Raw genomic sequence first — 13,516 nt, forward strand, 5'->3', positions numbered from 1 at the left:
TATTTAGGAAGATTCGGCTCATGTTCAGTCCAAAACAGAGAAGGCAAACAACTTCATTGAGCATATCCAACATATTCGCCAGCTGGTCCACGACATTCTAGATAAATCAAATGCCAAGTACAAGAAGCGACATGATCAACATCAGGTGCCACACAAGTTTTGGGTGGGTGACAAAGTCTGGTTGCATTTGCAAAAGGAATGCCTTACCGGAGCCTATTGGAAAATCATACCACACCGATATGGTCCTTACATCATGACCAAGGCTATGGGAGACAATGCATTTGAGCTCAACATTACCCCATTCCTTGGCCTACACCCAGATTGCCTTCAGCCATACTTTGCACCATTTCTAGACACATCCAGCATTGCATAACAGTGCACACCAACAGAGTTAAATCCAGTTTGCATGGAACAAGCTGCAACTGATCAGATCATGGACACACAAATCAATTACACTCACCAGCACTTAATCCAATTGTATCGAGTTGTCAAAGAAGGCCAACTTCTTCACCAGGGCAAGTGGCTCACAAGGGACCAGGTGCAACGAAAGTTTTCTCATCTCATGGAGGAACTCAACGCAATGGGGACCATTACTTCGTTTGGGGGGAGGAATGATCCTAGTGGATATTCGTGGCCACCCGCCAATTCCACTTGGACCCCCACCATTGTTTCTTTCAGTTTTTTAGCTTCCTTAATTGTAGCACAGTTTACTATTTTTAGCCATTTTTCGCGTCCTAAACTTTCAGAGCAGTTTTGAGGCCCTAAACGACATTTTTTGGGAAAACTGGTAGCAATTTGGGTCCATAGACAAAATTTGTAGTTCTTGTATGGATCTTTCTAAGGAGGTATCGTGCACGTCAAACTAAGATTGTATGCCAAAGTTATGACCCCAGGAAGTTGATGTACCAATTTACCCAAATGGGGCCCATAGTTTGGTGCTTCATCTCCTAGGGTTAGGTTTTTGGATGTTTAGGGTTTTCCATTATTTCTCAACAATAAATGGGTCTTCAAGCCTCATTTTAACATAGTTATGAGGCATGTAGCTGCCACATCTCTTCTTAGATATAAGCTACCATCACCCTAGCTAGTTTATTTCCATTTCTGTTTGTAAGCATATCTCAGTATTTTACAGTAATGAAATGAAGTATTATTTATGTTGCATCTCTGTGTGTATGGTTATATCTGTAACTTTATGCATTCCTGTTTAAATCTAGATCAATGGTATCAGAGCGGTCTTCTCTTTCTCTATCTTTCTTTGCATGTCCCTAACGAGGTCGGGATATAAGGAGTTAAGGCTTGAACTGGTCGAACCTTTGCAAGACCAGCCTTGCAAATCCTGATGGTCTCCCATGGAGAATGAAAAGAAATATGAGGGGGTAGGAGATCCTATCAAAATATTGCTCGAAAAGGCCCTTGAGTGACAAAGGAACGCGATGATGGACAACTTTTCCCAGATCTTCAGCGGCTACCCTGGGGCAACACATCTACTTGCAGCAGCTACTCTAGAAGTGCCACACTCTTTAAGATAAAAGTTAACTTTGACATTCCTTTATTTGAGGGTTAGATAGATGCATACACCGTAGATAAATGGTTAAATCTACTAGAAGGGTATTTTTCTTTTCATGATTTTTCCGACTAGGAAAAGATTACTTTCACTCTTCTCAAAGCCGGCCCCCACATCAAGGACTACTGGGAAACCTACTGCGAGCAAAAGGATGGAAGTACGGCCTCATTGTTTTCAGCCACACCCAGTTGGAATACATTTTGGGCTGCCGTCAAGGAGTAGTACTACCCTGTCGAAAGCTATGAGGATCAATACATAAAGTGGACCACGCTGCGGCATGGATATCTTTCATACCCTTCGCACAAAGTTGGGTATCAAGGATTTGGAGCAAAATTTGGTACTCAAATACCGCGGTTACCTGCACATGTACATCAAGGACAAAATAGAATTCCTTAACATCTCCTCGCTTGGCACGACATACTGATATGTCGTCAAGATGGAGCAAAAGTTTTAACAGAAGAAGTGGGACTATGGATCTGTGAATCCAAAACAATGGAAAGTTACCCCCAAACCACAGAACAAAGGAAAAAGCCAAAGCGGGGAGACCCAAGACATCCCGCCAAAGCCACAAGTAAAGAATAGCGTCGCGAAGCCGAAAAATGACATGGGAAAGTGGTGCGAGTTCCATAAGAGCTCCACTCACAACACAAGTGAGTGTCAGGACAAATAGTCACTGGTGACCGAGCTAAAGGTTTCAGAATCAGATGCATGTTCCAACTCTAAGTTAGAACCTGATAAGGGGAATGAAAAAGGGAAACATATTATCGATGCGGAGCCCAACACCATCGTTCCACAATGAAGATCCAAAAGGAGGGACCCGAAGATCTAGAGGAGGAGGAGTGCCTCTTCCACTCCCAGACATGGGTAAACGGATCACCGTGACAGTTCATTGTCGACAGTGGGAGCCAAAAGAACCTCATTTTGGCAAAGGTCATGAAGTGGCTGGGTTTACCGACCACAACACATCCACAACCATACACCATCGGGTGGCTTCACCAAGTACGGGATCTTCGCGTGAGATACCAATGTCATCTTCCATATAACATCAAGCCCTTCATGGATGAGGTATTATGTGACGTTGCTCCCCTTAATGTGCGTGACGCATTATTAGGCCAACCATACTTGTGGAAGTGACATAATGTGTATGAATTAAGGCCTCATACTGTTATTGTTACTTTGAGAAATAAGTTGTACAGGATACTAGAGGTAGCACCGCCTACCGCCATCTCTTTGGTTACTGCAAAACAATGCATTAAGCTCATTTCCAAAATCGGGAAATTTGTTTTCCTGATGATACGCCCTTAAGGAAAGAAGAAGATGGTGGCCGCGACCTCCAGATAGGGCCCCTCCACCCACCAACTACAGATGGACAAGGTCATGGAGGAGTACGAGGACATCTTCACCTCCCCCTCAGGGGTTCTTCCACACTATCAGGTCAAGCACTCCATCGATCTAACCCCAAGTGCACCAATTCCAAATGGACCAATCTATCGGCACTCCGTTCTGGCGAATGATGAAATAAATAGGTAGATTAAGGAGTTTCTGCAAAAATGTTACATCCGTCCGAGTTCATTGCCCTATAGGAGCCCAATCGTGTTGGTACAAAAGAAGGATGGGACTTGGAGACTCTGTATTGACTATTGGGCGCTGAACAAGATCACTATCCAGAATGGGTACCCGATCCCATGGATTGATGACCTCCTGGACCAAAAAAAGGGGGAAAGATATTTCAAGAAAATTTATTTGAAGTCAGCGTATCACTAGGTACCAATCAAACCCTCCGATGTGTGGAAGACTGCCTTCAAAGCTAAGGAGGGCCTTTTCGAATGGTCGGTTATGCTTTTCAGGTTGAAGAATTCTCCTGCAACTTTCATGAGGCTAATGGATGACATATTGCGGCCATTAACCAACTCATTTTTAGTGGTACACTTGGATGATATCCTGATCTTCAGCCAGAGTTGGGAAGAACACCTCCACCACATCCGGCAGGTTCTCCAAACACTATGGAAACACAAGTTATGTGCCAATTAGGAGAAATGCACTTTTAGCATGACCCAGGTTCAGTATTTGGTATACATTATTGATGAACGAGGTGTGCATGCAGATCCAGCAGAGATCCAAGTCATTCAGGATTAGCCATCTCCAACTACTCTGACAGAGCTCCGCAGCTTTCTGGGACTTGCCAACTTCTACCGTGGGTTCGTGTTGGGATTTTATCATATCACTTGGCCCTTGAGTCAAGCCACCAAGGGAGGAGCAAAAGAAAAATTATTTTAGTCTGAATCTCAACGGAAGGCATTCACAGAGTTGAAACATCGCCTCTTCTCGGCACCAATGCTCGCATTACTAGACTTGCAACAACCATTTGACATCGAGACGGATGCCTCTGACTATGCTATTGGGGCAGTCTTTACTCAACGCAGGCATCTAGTGGCATATCACAGTGAGACACTTTCAGAAATAGTCTGGAAGTATCCCACTTATGAAAAAGATATGTATTCCATTGTGCATGCCTGCTGACAATGGAAGCATTACATTTTGGGGAAGGAAACAGTCATCCATACAGACCACTAGCCCCTACCGTTCATACAAACCCAATGGATATTGAACAATGATCGCCATCAGAAGTGGTCCACATACATGCAACAGTTCCATTTGATTATCAATTATAGGAAGGGTAGCACCAATAATGTTGCAGATTGCCTCAGTCCACCACCAATCATAGTGTTAAGCACAGTGTTGAACTCTTGTGGGCACGAGACATCTGATTGGCCACTTCTCTACAAAAGTGACCCAGAATTCAGCCACACATACCATACACTCTTGGAGGGTCAGAATGTTCCATATTTTCACCTCTAGCATGCCCTGTTATGCCACCTGGGTCACTTTTGTGTTCCTTCAAGCGAGCGTACCAAGATGATTTTGGAACCAAACTACAATCGGGCTGCTATGAATTTCAGGGTAGAGAAAATGGTGGCAGTACTGCAAAAGTATTTCTATTGGATGAATCTTCGACAAGATGTCAGGAAGTACATCAAATCCTACACTTCCTGTGCCATTGCCAAACCAACCATCAAGAAGCAAGGCCTCTATACCCCGCTACCTAACCCTAGTCGACCTTGGGAATCCATCTCCATGGATTACATGTCAGGCCTTCCTTCCACTCAACATAGAAATGACTGTGTTTTTGTGGTCATCGACAGGTTCTTGAAGATGGCCATTATGGTGACCCACAAGAAGAATATCACAGTGTGGGTATACTTTGGGATCCCCCATAGTCTTGGGTCCATGCTCGACACCAAACTCACTGAGTACACAACCTTCCATCCCCAAACTGATGACCAGATAGAGGTTGTCAATAAGATGATCGTACACATTCTGCGCATGTACAAATCAAAGCATCCACACACATGGGATAAGAGCCTCCCGTATGTTCAACACAACTATAACTGAGCTCTCCACAACTCGACTGGCCACAACCCTTTTTAGGTGGGCTTGGGATTCCAGTCGATGTGTCCCATTGATGTGGCCATGCCATTTGCAGCTACTCAAGCAGATTCGGCTTATGTCTAGTCTAAAACAGAGAAGGAAAACAACTTCATTAATCACATCCAACATATCCACCTGTAGTTCCACTACATTCTGGAGAAATCAAATGCCAAATACAAGTAGTGACATGATCAACATCGAGTGCCACACAAGTTTTAGGTGGGTGACAAAGTCTAGTTGCATTTGCAAAAGGAACACCTTACCAGAACCTATCAGAAACTTAGACCACTCTAATTTGGTCCTTACACCATTACCAAGGCTATGGAAGATAGTGCATTTGAGCTGAGCATTACCGCATTCCTTGCCCTGCACCCAGTGTTCAATGTGGATCGCCTTTAGCCATACTTTGCACCATTAGTGGACACATTCGACATTATAGAACAACTCACACCAATAGAGTTAAATCCATATTGCATGGAACAAGCTGCAACTGATCGGATCATGGACACACATATCAAGCACACTCACCAGTAGAATTTACAATTGTATCGAGCTGTCAATGCAGGCCAACTCCTTCACCAGGGCAAGTGGCTCACCAGGGACCAAGTTCAGCAAAAGTTTCCTGATCTCATGGATGAACTCAACGCAATGGGGACCATTGCTTCCTAAGGGGGGAGGAATGATCCAGGTGGATATTGGTTGCCACCCGCCAATTCCACTTGGACCCCCACCATTGTTTCTTTCAATTTTTCAGCTTCCTTAATTGTAGCACAGTTTACTATTTTTAGCAATTTTTTGGGTCCTCAACTTCTGGAGCCATTTTGAGGCCCTAAACGACGTTTCTTAGGAAACCTGGGAGCAACATCAGTTCATGAACCAATATAACTCTGCCCAAAGTTGTAGTTCTCAGAAAGATCTTTCCAACAAGGTATTGTGCAGTCAAACGGAGACTGTATGCCAAAGTTACAATCCCGAGAAGTTGATGTACCAATTTACCCAAACGGGGCCCATACTTTGGCGCTTCATCTCCTAGGGTTAGGTTTTTGGATGTTTAGGGTTTTCCATTGTTTATCAACAATAAATAGGCATTCGAGCCTCATTTTAACACAATTCAGAGGCATGTAGCTGCCACATCTCTTCTTAGAGATAAGCTACCATCGCCCTAGCTAGTTTATTTCCATTTCTATTTGTAGGCATATTTCAGTATTTTACAGTAATGAAGTATTATTTATGTTGCATCTCTATGTGTATGGTTATATCTGTAATTTGTTGTGTTCCTATTTAAATCTGGATCAGTTGTATCAGAGCGGTCTTCTCTTTCTATGTCTTTCTTTACATGTCCCCAATGAGGTCGGGATATAAGGAGTTAGGTCTTGAAGTGGTTGAACCTTTGCAAGACTATCCTCGCAAATCCCGACAGTCTCCCATGGAGGACGAAAAGAGAGATGAGGGGGTAGGAGATCCTATCAAAATCTTTCTTGAAGAGGCCTTCGAGTGACAAAGGAAGGCGATGATGGACAACTTTTCCCAGATCCTTCAGCGGCTACCCAGGTTCAACACATCTACTTTCAGCAGCTACTCTAGAAGCACCACACTCTTTAAGATACAAGTTAACTTTGACATTCCCATATTTGAGGGTCCTATAGATGAAGACGTCATAGATAAATGGTTAAATTGCTAGAATGGTATTTTTTTGTTCATGATTTTTCCGTCCGGGAAAAGGTTACTTTCGCTCTTCTCAAAGCTACACCCCATGTCAAGGATTGGTGGGAAACCTACTGCGAGTAGAAGGATGGTAGTAGGGCCTCACTGTTTTCAGCCACACCCACTTGGAATTCATTCCGAGTTTCCATCAAGGAGCAGTACTACCCTGTCAGAATCTATGAGAATCAATACATAGAGTGGACCGCACTGCGGAAGGGAAGGGACCAAGATTTGGTTGAGTTTACCAATATCTTCCATACACTTTGAACAAAGTTGGGTATCAAGGATTTGGAGTAGCATTTGGTACTGAAATACCATGGCTTGCATCACAGGTACATCCAAGACGAAATAGAATTCCTAAACATCTCCTTGCTTGGCACAACATATTGATATGCCGTCAAGATCAAGCAAAAGTTTAAACATAATAAGCAGGACTTTGGATATGCGAATCCAAAACAAGGGAAAGGTGTCCCCAAACCGTGGAACAAAGGACAAAGCTAAGGTGGGGAAACCCAAGACAACCTGCCAAAGCCACAAGCAAAGAACAACACCGCGAAGCTGAAAAAGGACATGGGAAAGTTGTGTGAGTTCCATAAGAGCTCCACTCACAACACAAGTGAGTGTTGGGCCAAAAAGTCACTGGTGGATGAGCTAAAGGTTTTAGAATTAGAGGGATTAATGATCTCCTGGACCAGCTGAAGGGGGCAAAATATTTTAGCAAAATTGATTTGAAGTCAAGGTATCACCAGGTACCAATCGAAACCTCCGATGTGTGGAACACTGCCTTCAAAGCCAAGGAGGGCCTTTTCGAATGGTTGGTTATTCCTTTTGGATTGACGAATGCTCCTACAACCTTCATGAGGCTAATGGATGACATATTGTGGCCATTCACCAACTCATTTGTAGTGGTATACTTGGATGACATCCTGATATTTAGCCAAAGTTAGGAAGAACACCTCCACCACATCCGGCAGGTTCTCCAAACATAGCAGCAACACAAGTTATGTTTCAATTAGGCGAAGTGAACTTTTTACATGACTCAGGTTCAGTATCTGGGATACATTATTTATGAATGGGGGGTGCATGTGGATCCATCCAAGATTCAAGTTATTCAGAATTAGAGATCTCCAACCACTGTGATAGAGCTTCGCATAGTTTTTGGTCTTGCCAACTTCTACCACGGGTTCATGTTGGGATTTTATCATATCACTTGGCCCTTGAGTCAAGTCACCAAGGGAGGCGTGAAAGAAAAATTATTTTGGTCTGAATCTCAACAGAAGGCATTCACAAAGTTGAAACATCACCTCTACTTGGCACCAGTGCTCGCATTACCAGACTTCGAGACAGATGCCTCTGACTACGCTATTAGGGTAGTCCTTACTCAACACGGGCATCCAGTGGCATATCACAGTGAGACACTTTTAGACACAGTCCGGAAGTATCTCACTTATGACAAAGAGATGTATTCCATTATGCAAGCCTACCGACAATAGAAGCATTACATTTTGGGGAAGGAAACAGTCATCCATACAGACCACCAACCACTACAGTTCATACAGACCCAAGGGAAATTGCAGAATTATCGCCATCAGAAGTGGTCCACATACCTACAACAGTTCCATTTGAATATCAAGTATAAGAAGTGCAATACCAATAATGCTACAGATCGCCTCAGTCGATCACCGATCATAGCATTAACCACCGTGCTCAACTCTTGTGGGCACGAGACTTCTGATTGGCCACTTCTCTACAAAAGTGACCCAGAATTTGGCCACACATACCAAACACTCTTGGAGGGTCAGCATGTTCAAGATTTTCACCTCTAATATGCCCTGTTATGCCACCTGGGTCACCTTTTTGTTCCTTCAAGCGAGCATGCCAAGATTATTTGGGAAGCAAACTACAGTCGAGCTGCTGGGCATTTCAGGGTCGAGAAAACAATGGCAGTAATGTAGAAGTATTTCTATTGGCTGAATCTTCGACAAGATGTCAAGAAGTACATCAAATCTTGCACTGCCTGTGCCATTGCCAAACAGACCATCAAGAAGCAAGGCCTCTATACCCCACTACTTACCCCTAGTCGACTTTGGGAATCCATATCCATGGATAACATGTCGGGCATTCCTTCCACTAAGCATGGAAATGATTGTGTTTTTGTGGTCATCGACAGGTCCTCGAAGATGGCCATTATGGCATCCTGCAAGAAGAATATCACAGTAGAAGCCACTGCTAAGCTCTTCTTTGAATGAGTGTGGGTACACTTTACGATCCCACAGTCTAACATCTCAAATAGGGACAGTAGGTTCCTGAGTACATTTTGGTCCAGTCTCTGGTTGATGCTCGACACCAAACTCACTAATTCCATAGCCTTCCATCCCCAAACTAATGCCAAGACAGAGGTTGTCAACAGGATGATCATATAAATTCTACCCATATACAACATAAATCATCCACGCACATGGGATGAGAGCCTCCCCTATATTCAAAACAACTATAACTAGGCTCTCCACAAGTGGACTGGCCACAACCTTTTTCAGGTGGGCTTGGGATTCTAGCCACTGTGTCCCATTGATGTGGCCATGCCATTTGCAGCTACTCAGGTAGATTCAGCTCATGTCCAGTCCGAAACAAAGAAGGCAAACAACTTCATTGAGCACATCCAACATATCCGCCAACAGGTCCAGGACATTCTAGAGAAATCAAATGCCAAGTACAAGCGGTGACATGATCAACATCGGGTGCCACACAAGTTTGAGGTGGGTGACAAATTCTGGTTGCATTTGCAAAAACAACACCTTACCGAAGCCTATCGGAAACTCAGGCCACTCCGATATGGTCTTTACACCATTACCAAGGTTGTGGGAGACAATGCATTTGAGCTCAACATTCCCCCATTCCTTGGCCTGCACCCAATGTTCAATGTGGACCACCTTCGGCCATACTTTGCACCATTACTAGACACATCCAACATTGCTAAATAGCTCACAGCAACAAAGTTAAATTTTGATTGCATGGAACAAGCTGCAACTGATCGGATCATGGACACACAAATCAAGCACACTCGTCAGCACAAGATACAACTGTATCGAGTTGTCAAAGCAGGCCAACTTTTTCACCAGGGCAAGTGGCTCAGCATGGACCAAGTTCAGCAAAAGCTTCCTCATCTTATGGAGGAACTCAATGCAATGGGGACCATTGCTTCCTAAGGGGGGAGGAATGATCCAGGTGGATATTGGTGGCCACCCACCAATTCCACTTGGACCCCCACCATTTTTTCTTTTAGTTTTCAGCTTCCTTAATTGTAGCACAGTTTACTATTTTTAGCAATTTTTCGGGTCTTGAACTTCCGGAGTTGTTTTGAGGCCCTAAACAACATTTTTTTGGAAAACTAGGAGCAACATTTTTACATGGACCAACATTTCTCCTCCAAAAGTTGTAGTGCTCGGATAGATCTTTCTAACAAGGTATTGTGCGTGTCATATGGAGATTGTATGCCAAAGTTACGACCCTGGGAAGTTGATGTACCAATTTACCCAAACGGGGCCCATACTTTGGTGCTTCATCTCCTAGGGTTAGGTTTTTGGATTTTTAGAGTTTTCAATTATTTCTCAACAATAAATAGACCTTCCAGCCTCATTGTAACATAGTTCAGAGGCATGTAGCCACCACATCTCTTCTCAGAGATAAGCTACCATCACCCTAGCTAGTTTATTTCCATTTTTGTTTGTAAGCATATTTCAGTATTTTATAGTAATGAAATGAATTATTATTTATTTTGTATCTCTGTGTGTATGGTTATATTTGTAATTTGTTGTGTTCATGTTTAAATCTGGATTAGTGTTATCAGAGTGGTGTTGTCTTTCTCTATCTTTCTTTGCATGTCCCCAATGAGGTCAGGATATAAGGAGTTAGGGCTTGGACTGGTCGAACCTTTGCAAGACCAGCCTCGCAAATCCCGACGGCCTCCTGTGGAGGATGAAAAGAAGACAAGGGGGCAGGAGATCCTATCAAAATCTTGCTTGAAGAGGCCCTCGAGCAATAAAGGAATGTGATAATGGACAACTTAGCTCAGATCCTTCAGCAGCTACCCAGGGGTGACACATCTACTTCCAAAAGCTACTCTAGAAGCACCACACCCTTTAAGGCACAAGTTAACTTTAACATTCCCATACTTGAGGGTCAGATAGATGCAACTACCATAGATAAATGGTTAAATCTACTAGAAGGGTATTTTTCTATTCATGATTTTTCCGACCTGGAAAATATTACTTTCCCTCTTCTCAAAGCCGCCCCCCACGTCAAGGACTAGTGGGAAACCTACTGCAAGTAGAAGGATGAAAGTATGGGCTCACTGTTTTTAGCCACACCCACTTGGAATTCATTTTGGGCTACCATCAAGCAGTAGTACTACCCTGTCGAAAGCTGAGGATCAATACATAAAGTGGACCATGCTGCGGCAGGGAAGGGACCAAAACATGCTAGAGTTTACCAATATCTTCCATACCCTTCATACAAAGTTGGGTATCAAGGATTCGGAGTAGCATTTGCTACTTAGATACCGAGATTGCATGCACAGGTACATCCAGGATGAAATAGAATTCCTTAACATCTCCTCACTCGAAATGGCATACCGATATGCCATCAAGATCGAGCAAAAGTTTAAACAGAAGAAGGGGGACTTTGGATCTACGAATCTGAAACAAGGGAAAGGTGTCCCCAAACTATAGAACGAAGGAAAAAGCTAAGGCAGAGCGACTCAACATAACCCGCCAAAGCCGCAATAAAAGAACAGTGCCACAAAGCCGAAAAAGGACACGGGAAAGTGGTGTGAGTTCCATAAGAGCTCCACTCACAACACAAGTGAGTGTCAGGAAAACAAGTCACTGGTGGCCGAGCTAAAGGTTTCAGAATTAGATGCATGTTCTAACTCTCAGTTAGAACCCAAAAGGGGGAATGACAAAGGGAAGCAGATTATCAATGCAGAGCCCAATGCCACCATTTCCACAACGAAGATCCAGAAGGAGGAACCCAAAGATCTAGAGGAGGAAAAGCACCTCTTCCACTCCCAGATGTGGGTAAAGCGATTCTTGCTACAGTTCATTGTCGACAGCGGGAGCCATAAGAACCTAATTTTAGCAAAGGTCATGAAGCGGTTGGGATCAGCAACCACAGCACATCCACAACCGTACAACATTGGGTGGCTTCACCAAGGACAAGATCTTCACGTGAGCCAGCAACGTCATCTTCTATACAACATCAAGCCCTTCACAGCTGAGGTATTGTGTGACATTGCTCCCTTTGATGTTTGTGATGTATTATTAGGCCAACCATACTTGTGGAAGAGACATACTGTGTACGAATCAAGGCCTCGTACTCTTATTTTTAGTTTGGGAAATAAGTGGTACAATATACCGGAGGTAGCATTGCCTACCGACATCTCTTTGGTTATTGCAAAACAATGCAGTAAGCTCATTTCCAAAATCAGGAAATTTGTTTTCCTGATGATATGCCCTCAAAGGAAAGAGGAAGACGGTGGCCACGAGCTCCAGACAGGGACCCTACACCCGACAACTACAGATGGACAAGGTCATGGAGGAGTACAAGGACATCTTCACCTCCCTCGCAGGGGTTCCTCTGCACTCTCAAGTCAAGCACTCCATCAATCTAACCCCACGTGCACCACTGCCCAATGGACCAATCTATTGGTGCTTTGTTCTGGAGAACGATGAAATAAAGAGGTAGATTCAGGAGCTGCTATAAAAAATTCACATCCGTCCAAGTTCATCACCTTGTGGGAGCCCGATCATGTTGGTAGAAAACAAGGATGGGACTTGGAGACTTGGTATTGACTATCAGGCACTGTACAAGATCACTGTACGGAATAGGTACCTGATCCCACGAATTCATGACCTCTTGGACCAATTGAAAGGGGGAAAATATTTTAGCAAAATTGATTTGAAGTCAGGATATCACCAAGTACCAATCGAACCCTCTGATGTGTGGAAGACTGCCTTCAAAGCCAAGGAGGGCCTTTTCGAAAGGTTGGTTATGCCTTCGAGTTGAAGAATGCTCCTGCAACCTTCATGAGGCTAATGGATGACATATTGCGACCATTCTTCAACTCATTTGTAGTGGTATACTTGGATGACATCTTGATCTTCAGCCAGAGTTCGGAAGAACACCTCCACCATATCCGGTAGGTTCTCCAAACACTGCAACAACACAAGTTATGTGCCAATTTGGAGAAATTCAGTTTCGGCATGACCCAGGTTCAGTATCCGGGATACATTATTGATGAATGAGGGGTACATGTGGATCCAACCAAGATCCAAGCCATTCAGGATTGGCCATCTCCAACCACTCTAACAAAGCTCCACAGCTTTATGGGCCTTGGCAACTTCTAGTGCAGGTTCATGTTGGGATTTTCTCATATCAATTGGCCCTTGATTCAAGTCACCTAAGAGGAGTGAAAGAAAAATTCTTTTGGTATGAATCTCAAGAGAAGGCATTAACGAAGTTGAAACATCGCCTCTTCTCGACACCAGTGCTCGCATTACAATTTGAGATCGAGATAGATGCATCTGACTACGCTATTGGGGCAGTCCTTACTCGACATGCGCATCCAGTGTTATATCACAGTGAGACACTTTCAGACATAGTCTAGAAGTATCCCACTTATGACGAAGAGATGTATTCCATTGTGCATGCCTCCCGACAATGGAAGCATTACATTTTGGGGAAGGAAACGGTCATCCATAT

The sequence above is a fragment of the Pinus tabuliformis genome, chromosome 5_2 (genome assembly GCF_031772625.1).
Source record: "Pinus tabuliformis cultivar Carrire ecotype Pingquan chromosome 5_2, CPIR1, whole genome shotgun sequence".
Classification (NCBI taxonomy): Eukaryota; Viridiplantae; Streptophyta; class Pinopsida; order Pinales; family Pinaceae; genus Pinus; species Pinus tabuliformis.